At 37.3% G+C, this 18,035-nt stretch overlaps 1 pseudogene; it reads left to right on the forward strand.

The window, feature by feature from the left end:
• Positions 1–8,170: 8,170 nt before the first annotated feature.
• LOC149255078 (pentatricopeptide repeat-containing protein At2g13600 pseudogene) lies at positions 8,171–10,562 on the forward strand (annotated as a pseudogene).
• Positions 10,563–18,035: the final 7,473 nt, after the last annotated feature.

Below are 18,035 nucleotides of genomic sequence, written 5' to 3' on the forward strand. Positions count from 1 at the left end.
ATTACTATAATGGAAGCATTCAAACATTCAAACTTTAGACACCACTCCATCTTCGAGACATAAAGCCTTTATATAATCCACTTATAGTATAATTTATCTAAGGTTTCAACAATATACTTTTAGAATTACATGTGAGACTCTACTAAGGTTTGTTGCAAACCTTATATTTTATCATCAAAACTAAATCATATCGAAAAAAACATCATCATATCCTATAATATTAATTTCTACTAGAGTTTTGTTACAAACCCTAGATAAACTAAAACATGAGCATCAACAATTAAGTTAGCATACTCACATCTACATATCTAGGATGCATTTTACGTCAATATCTACTAGGTAAACCCAAGACACAAACATTAATATATCGAAGTTAGATATACAACAATTTTTACCAGGCTAGGGTTTTGATTAAACATATGAATATACACCTAGGGTTTCATTCCTAAGATCTTAACACACCTAAAGGTTTTGTTCATAGACTCTGATTCCTAAAGATCTAGGGTTTCAATATTTAACTTAGACATTAACAACAAACCCTAAAGAACTAGGGTTTCTATCATAACAATACCAAAATCCTAAACACAAAAAAGAATAGGATTTCTAGACTTCATCAACAACACTAAGTAGACTAGGGTTTCATAATCAACATTCACATACCCTTAGTAACAAGAGGCTATGGTTTTATAGTGAACCCTTAGAGGTTAGGGTTTCACAAGATTGATCAAAATGATAGAATGGCGAGGGTAGATTTAATCTAATGATTAATCACCCTAACATGAATATTTAAGATTCAAAACCCTAGACATAACAATGTCAATAATATAAAGTGAATTTCAACAGAGAATGAAGATACCTTTTCTATGAAGAGAACCTAAAACTTGCAGTTTAAGACATACCTTGAAATTTTCTTTACCAAACCCTGTAGGACATCAATTCTTGAAAGACTTCAGAACTTCTTCCATGCTTCAAGTCTATCCTTTGAAATTTCCTCAATAGTCTTGAGCATTCAGGATGCTCTCCTAAATAAGGAAAATATATAGGGAAGAGGTTATTAGCATACAATACAAACACATCTTGATATGAGAGAGAAATCAAACGTAAAAGAGGAGACAAGGAGTAAGATACTTATCTTTGGTAAGATGATGAGGGCTCCCTCTTAATCTAATGTCTAGTGTATAAATTATCAAAATATTTCAAAAAATGTTCTAACATGACATGTTAGACCTACAAACCCTAAAAAAACCATAAAGGAAAACAATTCAAAACTTAAAATAGAAGATTAAGAGAGATATGTGAGAGAGATGACTTAGTAGTATAAGTCCTTGACTTTTGATTCTTCAATCTTGTTCTTCTTAGGTGAAGCTTCATCGGTAACATTTGCTTGATCCGTATCTCTCTTATTATTTTTAGATTCTCAAGACATTGATTCTTGTAATGACCCATCTTATGACAATTATAACATTCAATCTTGGATAGGTCGATTTTCTTCTTTAGACCTCTGAACTTCTTGAAAGTTCCTTTCTTCTCGTGAGCAACTGAATAAGAATTGGAGGTGTTTTCTTATTCATACTCCTCCTTGTTGATTATTAATGATATTCAAGCTTCTGCTTGACTACATGTATTCCACATTCGTTCAAATGTTTAAGTATCCTTTCAACTATTACGTCATGATGCAAAAGTACCCTAAGATTTTGGCAGTCTTAGAAGAGTAGTAATTAAGAGCTCTTTTTCTGTGACAACTTCATCTATTTCTTGGAGCTCATCTCTAATTCTAGATATCCTTATAAAGTAGGATGATATGGTATCGTCTTTTGTCATCTTAATAGTTCTTAATTCATTCTTGATGCTTTCTATTTGGCTAATGTTCTTGATGGTGAATAATTTGGAGAGAGCCTCATACATTTCTTGAGCGGAATCTTTGTTGAATTTGTTGTCCTTAACTCCATCCACTGTTAAGTTCATATTAAATATTTTGGTTTATCTGAACTTTGCTTTCCCAACTTCATTTGTAGGCTTCTTGATTCTTCCTTGAACAAGATCTAAAACTTTGTTCTTTTTTGAGGATGCGACCTATCCTCTTTTCCCATGCCCTGTAGTTGAAGGCTCCTTCTCGTTTGTTTTCTCCCTTCATTGAGTTTAACATGTTGTTATCTTCTACTCCTTGTGACTTTCCTTGAAATCCATTTTCTTATATCTCTCCTTTCAATAGATCTCCTGTCTGCCTTTTTCCTTCTTCCTAACCTTAGATCTGGTACCATGCTAGAAAATCAGAAAGGCATAAATAATTTCTCTTGTTGATAATTACATGTGATATCTTTGAGTTCTTGTTATCTTTCTTATGCTCTTCTTTTATCTTAGTTTCATCAAGTAACTACCAAAAGCAAAACATGAAGGTCAAAGACACCAGATGTAGGCACTCATCTAGGGCTAAAACCCTTATATAGGGGAAAGTCTAGCCAAAATTTTTCCTTCAGTAGATTCAAAATGAGTTAGACCAAGACCTTAGAGCAAATACCTTCCTCCTCCACCAAGTCAGCCTTCTAATAAGATACAACAACCTTCAATAGTCTCTCCTTGTCCAACAACTACAACCCAACATAAACCTAGAAATTTTGACCCTAGCTTCACCAGAATTTCAACCCAACTTCAGATTTTCGTCCTCCTAGCTTCTGCAAAATTTTGGCACCTTGCAATACTCTAGAACTTCGCATGTGTGTGATAGGAGAGAGAAATTTTGGCTTCTTTTGCATGATAATGACCTCCTTCTTCTTCGCTAGAATTTTCCTTCTTGTCCCTTGAATTTCAAACCTTTTTCTTGCCTAGGAGTTGCAAATCTAACTAAATTAGTTGATGCTCCAAATGAGGTTGATTTGTTGCCTATATATAGGTGATTATGCCGTTTAGTTAGTCTGACTTGTCCAGTTTGAGGCCGACTTGGTGGAGGAGGCCTAAAAGACCTAATTTACATTAAAAACATTTCTTTCTTGACAAATAGAGCCCGAGTAGGGACTTTTACATTATGACATGGACAATAATACTTGACATAAACCCTCGAAGCTTCCAATGGAGGCTATGACCTAAAACAATTGACCCAATCATGAAACCCGATCTTTAATAAGTCAATTTATTTAATAATATTTTTTATTTCTTTCTTTTGACAAATACATTACATCATGACTTAAATACAATTATGAAGACTGACACTAGTTACAATCTTCAACAGGGAAGACTTCATGGAAATAGGTTATACTAAGGCTTTCTTTGATAAATATGCAACAACTTGGAATCCAATTAACGCGCATGCTACAAAATTTCACATGCATTGCTCCATTGAGGATGACCCTTGTTCAAGAAACACAATAAAAATCCTTGGTTCAAACCCATTTGAGGACTACAAATAGCTACTTAATAAGGTTTAGTGCCATATAAAATGTGTTGAGGATACATGCCTCCATAAGAAAGGCTCAAAGCTTGAATGCAGGTATAATTGCCCATGGAACTTATATATTGAGTCATTGCTCTTTATTGATGATGCTGGTAAAAAAATGGACTTGCACGCAACATTGACAATGTAAACATCCATAAAAATGACATATGATATGGGGAGAAAATATGGATTTCCATCCTATCCTATCCCATCAAGAAATTTTGAAATACATTTCCAAACATGCCTCTAAACCAGAGGAAAGGTCAAAGATCTATCATCATATGTTGACTAGAATAACAAATACATTGAATCTAAATGATTTCATCTGCCTATAAGCACTTGCATACAAAGGTTATTGTCAACCGAGATACAGATACCCAATAAACCTACCAAATGCTACAAAATCTATCCCTTATCACATGTAGTTGTTTGTTCATGATACTAAATGTTGGCCGCTAGATATTTTGTCGAGTTTCCAAAAATAGACATGATTTATTATATAGATCTAGCTTCATTGATGCCCATGTCAATCACTGTCCATGTCTTCATTCCCTCCCTCACATTGTAAGACAAAAATTGGTGATATAGTTGCCATCGAAGAATCAAACCATGACGTAGAAGAAGGTCACTAGTAATTGTCTTTGTTTGGCCACACTTTACAATCACTCCTGATCCAGATTCCAATGCCATTGAAGACTTATATAAGAGTGAGTTACTACTATACAAATCATTCTATAGCTTCACAATTGACATAAGTCTCCCAAAATATACAATCATACAAAAATTGGAGAAGAAAAAGGAACCTACCATACATGGCATGTGGATTATGCCCTTATAGTCATTGAAGAAACAATAGTAGATGAAGTTGAAGACAATGATGCACAAATTCATCTTGACATATAAACGATTGAAAATTGTTATCAAGAATGATCCTTGCTAGTAATGTAGACTTCATTGAGTTTGTCATCCTTGGCATTTAGGACTTTGACATCAACTATTGTTGGGATAGCCCAAAAATTATAGAAGAATTCTTACTTCTACATCTCATTTTATTGAAACCAAACAAGCTTGCATCAATGTGTTACAATCAAACCAACATCTTGTTCCAAGTGCCAATACCTTGTCACACAATCAATGTTAGGCATTCAATATTATACTACAACAATCATGTTATGTAACTAGCCCACAAAAAGATAGAAAAGATAGATCAACGACTTCCAACTCAACCTCTCTGAGGGGGCAACCTCCTTTACATTACACAAATGAACAATTCTTGGACGATTCAAATGACAAAACCTCCTTTCTATATATAGGAGTCTAAGGAGTCACAATATATTTAGAGCCGGCATAACAATAATACTGTAAATGAACAACAATAACAATAATGGGCTTCTATGGGGCACAATAATAACAATATGGGGACAACATGGGCACAACAATAACAATAAGGGCTATAATGACAATAATAATGGGGGAATATAGTAGTATTATAGGGACCTAATAGGCCCTCTCCTTCAAAAAAGTGTTTTCCTCAACGCTTGAGTAGTTATGGATGTTTTTGTATAAAATTATCATCCTCCCATGTGGAATCTTCAACGGATAAGTTTTTCCACTTGATGAGATACTCTGAAATTGATCGATTTCGTAGCTTTTGAGTTCTTGTTTTTGTGACTGCTTAAGGTTCCAATATGATTTTTCCTTCCTTGTCAAGTTTTGGCAACATTGTTGTGGTGTCAACCTTGTAGGTTGTGGAAGGCTAGGGGCAACAACACTTCCATTTTTATAATTGTGAGTGGTAGGCTTCCTTGTTGCCATAATTTTGCTTTCAATTTTTCTTGCCAACCCGAATGCCTTTTCCAATGAATCACGTTCCCAAAGGTGAACCTCATGTTGGATGTTATCATTTAAAGTCCCTATGAACACATCAATCCCATGCTCCTCTGGAACATCATTTACCCTTATATTCAATTTTTGGAAGTCATCAATGTGCTCCACCATTGAACCCTTTTGTTTGAGATTTATCAATTGACTAAAGAAGGTGTTGCTCTTTGTATCCTCATAATGTGTTATCATTTCCTCCGTAAAAATTGACCAAGTGACAATTTTTTTACGAGAGCAAAGCCATCGATACCATACAAACTGATTGGGTTCCAAATATAAAGTTGCAATGCGTACCTTTTGTGTGTTTTGCACATTATGGAGATCGAAATATTGTTCCATCTATAGTATCCATGTTATGGGATCCTTGCCTTCAAACTTCCTCATATCGATCTTTGGAACATGGTGGGTCTTCAATCCAATGTTAGCATTTATGAAATCATGATTAACATTTATTTTGTTCTCATCACGAGTTTCATCTAATGCCTTTTCGCCATTAGGAAGCATTTCTTGTAGCAACCTTGTCAAACCTTCCTTGAAGCCTTCCATGTTTGCTTTTAAACCATTCTTGTTGTAACCTTAGGAACAAACTTTCACCAAGAGTGTTAGGATGTAGAACATACCCATTTTTGTCATCTCTTAACAAACAACAAGAATGTGACTATGTTACAAAATTATTGGGAGCTCCTTTAGTGTCGAACAAATACATCATTTTCTACAACAAAATGCAAAGACTTTGATACCACAATACACCTATTCGCAAAAATATTTTGGTCTCCCAATACAATAGACAAATATTAAGGTTGTTGACAAGCCAATAACATGTGGCATTGTTGAATGTCTTAGTTCTTATGTCTCTAAGGAATAAGATGCTCACTAACTAGAACAAAAAAGCTTGTTATGCATTAGCCAACATATTATGTTAACATGTAATTTATGGATCCAAACATGATTGGTTAATAGAGCATTGAGAATGGTAACCCAAATTGCTTACACACATGGATTTGGCTCTCCAAACTCGCTAGCATATGTTTTTTGTGGAATTTGATACATATATTGTTCCACCATGTGACCATATCAAGTAGTAAAAAGTAACAATCCCACCCATAAAGCGTGGCAACAAAACATAAATTTCACTAAAAACGAAAGGGGCCTTGAATAACATAAATCCCAAAGTGTGAATATATTGAAGACAACTATTGACATTGGAACGGTCGAACAACAAAACTTAATCTTCATAATGATATCACATGTCAAAAAGTTTGCAAGTTTGTGCATCTTGCCCTTATTCTCTTTTGAATGTTATGCAAAAACCAAAAATAATCCATTTGTTAACCTTAAAAAGAAAAAAAAAAGCACACTTATTATTAGTCCCTGCCATCTGGCATCCGGCAGGGACTATAGTAATCGTTATGACCCGACTTAGCATTAGTTTACCGTTTTCCTTGTCTGTTATACGGCGGTTAGAATAAGGTCTGTGCGGTGTTCTGCCCAGATAACCTATGTCTGCTTCCCCGCTGAAGCTTTCCCATCTTATTTGGCCTCTTCCCGAGGCGGAAGAGGCCCGAACATAGGTTAAGTTGAAAATTACGCCCAGTTTCATTATGCCTGACCGTCAACGGTCTAGTGTTAATGCTAGCATTAATTCCTTATTTCGTAAACAGGTATATGTATATGCTAAGGTTGCAGGGTTTCGTAAGGTTATAACAAGGTTGTGCATTGGCAGCTGGTGCATGCGGTGGTTCAACAGCTGTTGGATCCTTCTCGATGTACTTTGGTTTAACATGTGGAGCGGCATCACCGTCGGTTAGATAAGGTTCTGATCCTATGGTTCAGTTGTACCTGGTTTTTCCGTGGGGTTTGCGAGTCATTTGCATGGTGAGCCTGCTGGGGATCTCTGTCGCTCGACCTTCTCAGACATTTCTGCGCAGTGCCTTTAGTAACTTCTGTTTCCTCCAGAATTTCACACATTCTTTGATTTGTTGTTTTACATTTAAGGTGAGGGTTCCTTCTGATGCTCTTCAGCGGAAACAAGTTGCTTTTCAACATTTTACTCTGCCTCTCGATAATCTTCAAGAGAGGATTTAGCTAACACACCATCCCCGGTTATAATCTTTTATAACTCTTTTCAAATTAATAAACTTCTTGAAAATATAATACCATACCTACATATTCCATCTTTAAATGTACTTAAATATATTATGTTGCATTTTTACAATATTTCTTATTAATTCAAAACCTAAAAATAATATGTTTATTCCATTTAGATACCAAAATACTAAAAAAAAATTATATACTATTTATATCTATAAAGAAAGGCCACCTACTTTTTATAAAATTATGTAAAACAAAAACAAAATTTGCATTTATTCTTCTCTCCATTATTATGTAAACCACCCTTCATTATTTAGACATTCCCATTTACCAGATTAAACAGTATGCGAGTCTAAAATTTTGAAATTATATATGAAAAATCATTTAAACAAAAAAACTCTAACATCCATTTTTTTTAATGGTGGAAATGGAGTTTATATCATCAAAAACTCAATATCTAAAAGCTTAATTAACTGTAAGTAGAAATTTTCCAAAATTTCGGCTAAATTTTAATCAAATTCAGGGAAAGTAAAAATTTCTCTGCAAATTGAAATTGTTTCATCCTTAAAATATTTATAAAACAAAATTATCAATTAAAAAAACCATAAAATTGTGTCATCCTTAGAATATTTATAAAACAAAATTATCAATTAAAAAAACCATAAAATTGTGTCATCCTTAAAATATTTATAAAACAAAATTATCAATTAAAAAAACCATAAGAATAAAAAAAACAAATTAACTTGAATTCATTTATGGACCATTCATGATATCTCTGCGTAAATTCAAATTCAAGAAAATCTACCAAACCCGCCATTTTTGACGAGGATTGGAAGAGAGTCAAATTCAATCGAAAATAACTTCGAAATGGATTCATTTGAAAATTTGTGGCATGCATATTTACTATTCGACCGAATACCGAGTTACTTCGGAATGCAGCGGGCTACAGCAGAACGAGGTCTGTCTGTGTTAACATTGTACTGCGGTGCGAGTACGAGTATACCTGTGGATCATGACATTTAACAAACTAACGGCATTACCATGAGGAAGAGAAAGAAGTTGGCATTGTTTCAGAATCTCCAGCGCAGAAAATACACAGTTAAGCCCATGAAGGATGATTTCACAGCAGCAGACGTGGCTGACAGTTTCTGTGTAAGAAGCCTCTGTAAACAGGGGCAATTAAAGAAGGCATTGAGTATTCTACATACTTTACATCAGCCTATAGATTCGTCTACATATGCACATCTGTTGCAGGGGTGCATAAACAGCAAGGATACACCCTCAGTGGGCAAATTACTCCATGCCCACATGATCCAGAGGGGTTTAAAATCCCATAGATTTCTCTCAAACGGATTAGTGAACATGTATGCTAAGCGCGGAACCGTGGCGGAAGCTCGCAGAGTCTTCGACGAAATGATAGAACGAGATGCCTGCTCTTGGAGCATGATGATTGCGGCATATGCCAAGAACGGGAATGCTCTAGAGGGTTTGGCGCTGTTTCGTCAAATGCGGCGATCAAGAATTCAACCCAACGAGTTCACTTTTGCGGGCGCGGTTTCAGCCTGTGCCAAATTGGGGGCTCTGGAAGAGGGAATGGAGATTCATGAAGATATAATTACAGGTGGGTATGGTTTTGATGTGATCATAGAGAATGCTCTGGTTGATATGTATTCGAAATGTGGGAGTTTGGAGGATGCGCGCAAAGTGTTTGACAAAATGTCTGAACGAAATGCGGTGACATGGACTGCTATGCTAGCTGGATATGCACAGAACGGGCATATTGTTAAGGCGGTCGAGCTGTTCAGGGCTATGCCTCACCGCGACACGATGTCGTGGTCTGTTATGATTGCAGGGTGTTTGCAGAATGGGTGTGTTGACGAGGCTCTGGAGTTCTTTAGGGAAATGCCTGAGAGAGACGTGGCCTCCTGGACGGTGATGATTGCAGAATTTGCACAGAGTGGGCGCAGTGTGGAAGCTCTGGAGCTTTTTCGAGAAATGCGAGCTTCAGGCGTGAAGCCAGATCCCAAAGCCTTTGCTAGCGTGCTTCCCGCCTGCGCCAACTTGGCAGCCCTAGAGCAGGGAGAAGAACTTCATGAGGAGATTAATAGAAGTGGGTGTGAATCAGCTGTTTTGGATAGTGCCCTTGTAGACATGTATGCTAAATGTGGGAAGATAGTGAAGGCACGCAATTTGTTTGACAATATGCGTCAGCGAGATGTGGTATCCTGGAATACAATGATTGCAGGATATGCCATGCACGGCCTTGGCAAGGATGCCATTAGGCTCTTTCAACAGATGGAATGTTTGGGCATAAGCCCAAACCATGTTACCTTTATTTGTGTTTTGTCTGCGTGCTGCCATACGGGCCTATTGAACGAGGGCCGACACTATTTCGAGTGCATGAGCCATTACCACATAAAACCTGTGATGGAGCATTATGCTTGCATGGTTGACCTTCTTGGCCGTGCTGGGTGCCTCGATGAGGCAGAATATTTCATCAACAACATGCCAATATGCCCTGATGCAACTGTGTGGAGGTGTTTGCTCTCTGCCTGCAGGGTACATCATAATGTAGACCTAGCAGAACGTGTTGCTGCACATCTTTTTGAGTTAGATCCTGAAAATGTTGGGCCTTATGTGTTGCTATCAAACATATATGCTGCAGCTAATAGGTGGGATGACACTGAGAATGTGAGGAGGAAGATGAAAGATACAAGGGTAAAAAACACACCGGGTTGCAGCTGGATTGAGGTCAACAAACATGTTCATGTTTTCCTCGTAGGGGATAAATCACATCCACAAACACAGGACGTTTATGCAGAGTTGGATAGATTATCTAGGTAGATGAAGGCAGCAGGGTATGTGCCGGACACAAGATTCGTGCTGCATGATGTGGAGGAGGAGCAAAAAGAACAGATTCTTTGCCACCATAGCGAGAAGGTGGCAATTGCATTTGGGCTTATAAACACACCTCCTGGGACAACGATCCGGATTATCAAGAATCTTCGAGTGTGTGGGGATTGCCACTCTGCTACCAAATTCATTTCTAAGATGGTTGGACGAGAGATTGTGGTGAGGGATGCCCACCGGTACCATCATTTCAAGGATGGATGGTGTTCATGTGGGGATTATTGGTGATGTTCGGTGAATAAGCTATTCAGAGACCTGCATAACAAGAAGGATGCGTAGGTCAGCAGCTTGGCATTGCGATAAAGCAACTAGGTATACTCATTGTCTTCTAAATATGTTGATATTAATTGAATGTTTCCATACTAGATTGGGAAATGTTTATTCGAAATGGCAACATATGCCAGAGTCGAAATGGCAACATATGCCAGAGTCTCTCGAGGCATAAATATATTTCTCGGGTATAACATCTTTATAAGACATTGAATGTGGTGACCACACACATAAGAACTCTCTTCTAAGTCAGGAACTATTCGTATCTATTTGTGTACTGCTGTCCTTTCTGCTTCTTCTCTTATATGTGGATTACATTTGGTTGGTTGATTGTATTACAGGATTAAGTCACATGGTCTGGATTAGAGTTCAAGTTCGCAATGATTATGTTCTATTCGAGTTCAAATTTTTTGATGAGGTTTGCCATTTGGTTCGTCTATATGCATTTTCTCTATATATACATATATTAACTTTTAATATGAAATATCACATAAAAAAGTATGAAATCAACATCAATAAACATAGAAACTACTTTAATGAACTTGGAAACTGCAAGGATAGATTACAAACTTGAGTTGTGATGTGAGTTATGAGTTTTGATTTTGGACTTGGTCAATGACTATGAGGTTTGATAAGGTTTGCCAAACCTCAAGATTTTTTTTTGGTTCACCAAATTTCGAACTTAAGGTTGAAGTTTGGCAAACATAGTTATAGGACTTAGACAGATCATGTTGCCTTGGAATATGTTTTATCAGCAAAGGCTTTATGGCTTGATGATCCTGCTAATATTTTTGCCACTTGGCTATCTTTTTGAATTTGAAGAATATCATTTTGTGAGCTTGGTTTTCTTTGGTATTCAACATCCATTATTTGTTTTGTCAGAAGTTTGGTCTTTCTCTATATGATAATGTATTTTGGTCCCATTGGTAGATTCATAACCCAATTATGTTCCAAACTTCTATTGAAATTATTGGTGTAATTTGTACATGTGGCCACGATCCATTCGTATGTGTCATTATGTACTTGTAATCATGGTTAAGGCCATATTTTATTTCATTTATTGTGTTAGGTTTATGTTCAAGGCTGACTTAGTCATTTTTTATATGTAGGTCAAATAACCCTCTTGTGTGTGTGCCCTTGTTAAGTGGGCTTATCACACCTCTGGAAGGGATGTTTCACTTGAGTTTTATAAATACACAATTCAAGTTCTGATTTGTATCAGCTTGTGATTTTTGATCTGAAATACCAAGTGTTTTTGTTTCTTCGATGTGGTTCAAAGCAACGTTGCGAACATCGACATTGGATAAAATCGGCAAGGGTCCGGACAACCAAAAAAATGTAAAAATCGCGAAAATATTGGTAAAAATTCGCAAACACAGGCAAAATCAAGATAGCATCAAAATATCGGTAAAAATTGACAAACATTGTCTAGGCCAAAAGATCATGATTTCAAGATAAAATCGGGATGTTATCAAGATGTTTGCAATACTAGTTCAAAGACCTCAGAGATCGGTGATTGCTACTGATCCAAAATGGATATTAAAACAAGAAGAAAAGGTATTACAAACTCATGCGCAGGAATGCCTAGATTACTTAGTGCAATGAATCGAAAAGATTGTGAATAATATAGACAATTAACAGTCAGAAAACATAGCAGACACACACATCAACACAACCAAAGTAATAAAGGAGTTCACCAGACTTCCTGGTTATGTCTCCTGGTCCAGCTATCAATGTCGACCTCTATATTATGTCTTCAAGAACAAAGTTTACAGGTGTGAGCTCAATCAGAGCCATAACACAACAACAATGATATTACATAGGGATTTCAGTTGAAAACCTCGAGTCTAAAGAGTGCACAGACTCTCCCTCTTAGTCCCTCTGATCAACTGTTCGCAGTTGTGCGTTTTCTCTGACTTTCTGTCTCCCCTCTGTCTTCACCCTCTGTCTCTCACCTCCTCTCTGTGCTACCATTGAATGGCTTTTAAGCCTATCGGTGCTGTCGGTTAAATCCCCTTCTTGGGCTCTTTGGCTCTCGGCACTGTCATTTCATCTCTCTGTTGAGCGTTTAAACAAGCATTGCAAACTTAAGGCATAGGGCATCTGTTTACAAACGGAAGGTTCTTTGGGCGTGGGTGAAAATCTCCGAAAATACACTTTTTGTTCATATGCGAGAATAACGGAAATACATTGAAAAACATAGAAAACCTCGACAAAAAGCTTGTTACCAGAACTCAAATTATATAAGGCCACATCTACATCTATAAACCTTTTCGGGTTCGGCTTTATCGCATGTCGCATTGGCCCTTTGTATTTGATTCACCGATGATCTGCGTGCAATCCGACGGTTTGCATCCAACTCGAAACATCGAGTAGTCCGCTTCAATCTCCACCGTTGATCCACAATCTCCAATCCAACGGTTGTCAGCCATTTCGGATGGCCCACTTGCACAGAGACTTTCTCTCTCCTGCGGCGTGCTACGTGTCGGCCAGTGTATGGAATCGGGTGAAGCCCTTTCAATACCACTTACTGCTTGAAGCCCGCCCGAAATATCGATTATCACGGAACTCAAATCCTTCGCTGTTTAATTCATAACTCCTTCGGATCCGCCGCATTACTTTGGGTCATTTCCCTTTGTTGTGTTGCGATGCAATAAGTCGCAAATCGCATATTGCATGGTCTTCGGGCCTGCGGGTTAAGTCCTCCCCTTTGGAATCTGCGATGCGATAAACGTCATCTCCGCCGTTGATCTGCGCGCTCGATCAACGGTCCACGTTAAGTCGCTGGATCACAATCGCAATTCCCATAAGGCTGCCTCCGATACGCTCCGCTGGCCTCTCCCGATGCGATATCGCTGATTTGATTTGGGTCGTTGATTTGGCCGATCCGATGGCTCCTGTGCAACGAGACTTTACGCTCCGCTTCACTCTGTTTTCTGCCATTCTTAGTGTTTTTCTTCTGCGATAGTGTTTTCCGATAGTATATGTATATGAAGACTTAGACTTAGAGGTTTGATACAAGATCCATTTTGGATCACGCCTTCCCACTGAAAAGCTTTTGGACCACTAAAAGTTGGTTTTAGCATTCGAGCAAGTGAGGATACTGCTCCTTCACCTGTCTAACTTCTATCCAACGTGCTTTGCCTGGATTTGAGCCTATGAGTCCCACTTTCAGGTACTTCACACCCCTTGATGCATAGTTCTTACCTTTCTGTCCAGCACTGTGTCCTCCTGTAACTCATTGAGATACTCAGGCAACAAATCCCCAATAGAAGGCAACTGACTTTGCTCTTCAGGATCTTCAATCAATGAAGGTTCATACAATCTCAAGTTTTCTGCATTAACGACTGAATAGATTTGCATGTAAGTTGGCAAATCACGGCGAAAAGCATTTCACCAATCTTATCAAGTATCTTGAAAGGTCCATACCTTATTGGTTTTAGCTTCTTACCTTCACCTTGCATTCTGTCTTTGCTGATGTATAGCCAGACTTGATCACCAACTTGAAAACTATGCTCAACTCGATGCTTGTCATGTCTTGCTTTGTACTTGGCTTGACTTCTCTCCAGCTGTTCCTGTACTGCCTGGTGAATTTCTTGGATTTGTTCAATGAACTTGGTTGCTTTGTCCACATCACTGTGTCCATCAACTGCTATGTCTTTACCAAAGACAAAATCCAAGGGAGACTTTGGTATATAACCAAAACAAGTCTCAAAAGGAGATCTCTGAGTAGAAATGTGCTTGGCACGGTTGTAAGCATGCTACACATAACACAAATGCTCATCCCAAAGCTTGGGATGCTTGCTGCAATAGCCTCTGAGCAACTGGATCACTGTCCTGTTGACCACTTCTGCCTGACCATCTGTTTGTGGATGAAATGCTGTGCTTTCTTCAACCTGGTGTCCATCAACTCCCATTGATTTGACCAAAACTTCCCAACAAATCGAGAATCTTGATTAGATACAATAGAAGTGGGTAACCCAAAATGAACCCATACATTTTGAAAGAACAACTTTGCTGTTTGTTCAGTTGTAACCTGCTTGTTACATGGTATCAAATTACACATTTTACTGAACCTATCCACAACAACATACAAATAATCATGACCTTTCCTAGATTTTGGCAATCCCCCAACACTTTCCCAAGGACGAGAAGGAATTGGAAGTGGAGTGTACAAGCCTAATTTTCGATTATTGGGCTTGCTTGTAGCACACATAGTACACCCTTTGATATATCTAGAAATTGTGTCATGCATTCTTGGCCAATAACAAAACCTTTGCAATTGTGCAACTGTTTTACTTACACCAAAATGACCTGATATGAGAGAAGTATGTGCTTCTCGAATTATGTTAACTCTTTCAGTTTGTGGAATGCATAACTTTCCCAAATGATATAAGAGTTGGTCCTTTACATAATAATCCAATTCTTCTACTTGTTTGCTATGACTTAAACTTGCATATACATCTTTAAAATCTACATCTTGAGCATATTGTTGAATGTAACTTTTATGCATTACTGAGTTATGCTTAAGTATAGTAGATGCATTTATGATTGGTCTTGATAACATGTCTGCAACCTTATTGTGTATGCTCTTTTTATATCTAATGACAAGATGAAATTGCTGTAGAAAACCCATCCACCTATAATGTCTTGATTGCTGCAATTTAGTTTGTGAGTGCAAATATTGAAGTGGTTGATGATTTATATGTATGATTGTTTCTTTACCCATTAGGTAATGTTTCCACTTTTTCACACTTTGTACTAATGCATGCAATTTTTTATCATATGTGGGATAATTAACTACTGCAGAAGTAAATGTCTCAGAATGATAGCGTATGGGTTTTCCGTGTTGCATCAACATTGCTCCCATGGCATAGTCACTAGCATCTGTCTCAATCTCAAATGGATGTTGAAGATCTGGCAGTGCTAGTACTGGCGCTGTACTGATTTTTTCTTTTAAGGTGTCGAAGGCTTTCTGCTATTTCCCTCCCCACTTAAACACCTGTTTCAATCCTGTTAAAGCATGTAATGGAACTGCAATCAAAGAAAAGTTAGCAATAAACTTTCTCTAGTATTGTGCTGCCCCTAGGAAACTCCTAACCTCTGTAACAGATTTGGGTTTAGGCCAGTTCACAATGACTTCAACCTTAGAGGGATCTATCTTCAATTCACCACCCCCTACAATATAACCCAAATAATTGAAAGATGTTCTGCCAAATTCATGTTTTAACAGTTTTACATAGAGATTTTCTCTTTTTAAAACATCTAGAGTCTGCTTTACATGGTCTTCCCATGTCTTACTAAAAACAAGAATGTCATCTAAATAAACAATTACAAAATCATCAATAAATGGTCTGAGTACATCATTCATGACTCTGATAAATGTAGCAGGAGTATTAGTTAAGCCAAAAGGCATAACCAACCATTCATACAGTCCTTGCTTTGTCTTGAAAGCAGTCTTCCATGCATCCTGTTCTGCAACTCTGACTTGATGATAACCACTTCACAAGTCTAACTTAAAAAAGTAAACTGCTTCTTTCAATTGATCTAATAAATTATCAATACGAGGAAGAGGATAACTATTTTTGATCGTTATTTTATTTAGTGCTTTGTAATCAATGCACATTCTCCATGAACCATCTTTCTTTTTCACCAGCACGATTGGAGATCCACATGGTGATGTGCTTGGTCGTACAAACCCTTTATCGAGCAATTCCTGTATCTGCTTCTTTATCTCTGCATTCTCTAAAGCTGACAACCTGTACATTCCAATGTTAGGTAATGGAGTATCTTGCTGCAAATAAATATCATGTACTATTTCTCGCTTGGGTGGTAGACCTTTTGGTTCTTGAAATAGAACATCATACTCTGAAACAACTTTAATTAAATCAACGTTCTGTTTAGAATCATAGCCTTCAAATGCATCGGATTTTTCAGGATCCTTTGCCTTTACAACCATTAGTAAAAATTGCTTACTTGAATTCACAATTCTTTTCATCTGCCCTGAGTTTATGAGAGAATAATTATCTTTGAGTCTATGAGCTCTTACAATGTATTATATTCCATTTTTAGTGAGTTGATATTTATTTTCAGCTCTATAGAAAATAACTTTTCTATCATACAAGTATGGACTTCCCAAAACAATACCACATATATCCAGTGGAACTATATCTAACTCAACCTCATCTACAAATGTTGATCCAATACCAAACTTAAGTTTACATTGTCTCGTTACTTGTAGCTTTGTTTTATCACACACCCAACCTAATGGATATGGCTTCTTATGAGGTTTTGTTTGTAATCCCAACTTCTTTACAATTGTGTCAGAAATCAAATTTACCTGTGATCCATTATCAAACAAAGTATCAATCTTATTGTGCTTGGAAATTACTCTAATACGTAAAAGCTCATTTCTTTCCCTATCATTATTTTCATTATCAACAGATTGTGTAGAATTACTTGTGGATGCTTTAGAATCTTTACCTTTAATACCTGTGGCTGTAACTGTTGTTTCATCGCCTGACTTTGATCCCAAGTCTTGCTGAATAGCAGCAACATTCTTTTTCTTCTTTCCACCGAACTTCTTAGGTTTCCGTTCTGGATGCAAAGACCAGCAATGTTCCTCATTGTGTCCTTCTTTCTGACAGTGAGTGCATGAAGGTTTATCCTTCTTTACAGTGTTTGCTTTCCTCTCCTTCCACTTCAGTTTCTTCTTTTCCTTGTTCTTGCTTACATAATATTTAGATGATCCCCCGACCTTTGGGTTTACATTCTTACCTCTAGCTTCTAGATGTGTGGCTTGAACTGATACATTATCTAAGCTAGTGGGATTAAACATGAGAATAGTATGCTTTAAATAGCTATGAAGACCACCTATATACTTCAATAGAGTCTCAAGTGAGTCTAATGATATACCTAGAGTTAAAGCTCTCTTTATGAATTCCTGAGTATAACTTTGTACATTTTCAACTGGCGAAGAGTTTGCCATCTCATCATTGCCTCCTGCTGCATGTAAGCTAAAGGATAGAATTGCTTTTTGATAACAGAAACAAATTCATTCCAGGTAGAAATGATTTTACCATGTTTTTGCAGATCAGCTTGTGTCTTGCCTTCCCACATACTTGTGCAGTTCCTCCAAGTCGAAGGCTAGCCAGCTGAATCTTCTTCCTTTCTGAATCAACGTTTTGTACCCTGCAATATACATCAATTTGTCTTATCCAATTATTTAGCTTTTCTGCATTGAGTTCTCCATCATAAATTGGCAAATCAAACTTCACATCTAATTTGATTAAGGAAGTTTTCTTCTTCTTCTTAGAAGAGCTAGTGTTATGCGAAGAAGATGAGGATGATGAAGGTGATGATGGAGGAGATGGTGGAGTAGGCATTTCCCCTTTCCCTTTGCCTTTTGGAGGGGTAACTAGAAAAGTTTCCTCTGCTCCTTTGTCTGGTTTGG

This window comes from Pinus tabuliformis, chromosome 7 (genome assembly GCF_031772625.1).
Source record: "Pinus tabuliformis cultivar Carrire ecotype Pingquan chromosome 7, CPIR1, whole genome shotgun sequence".
Taxonomy (NCBI): domain Eukaryota; kingdom Viridiplantae; phylum Streptophyta; class Pinopsida; order Pinales; family Pinaceae; genus Pinus; species Pinus tabuliformis.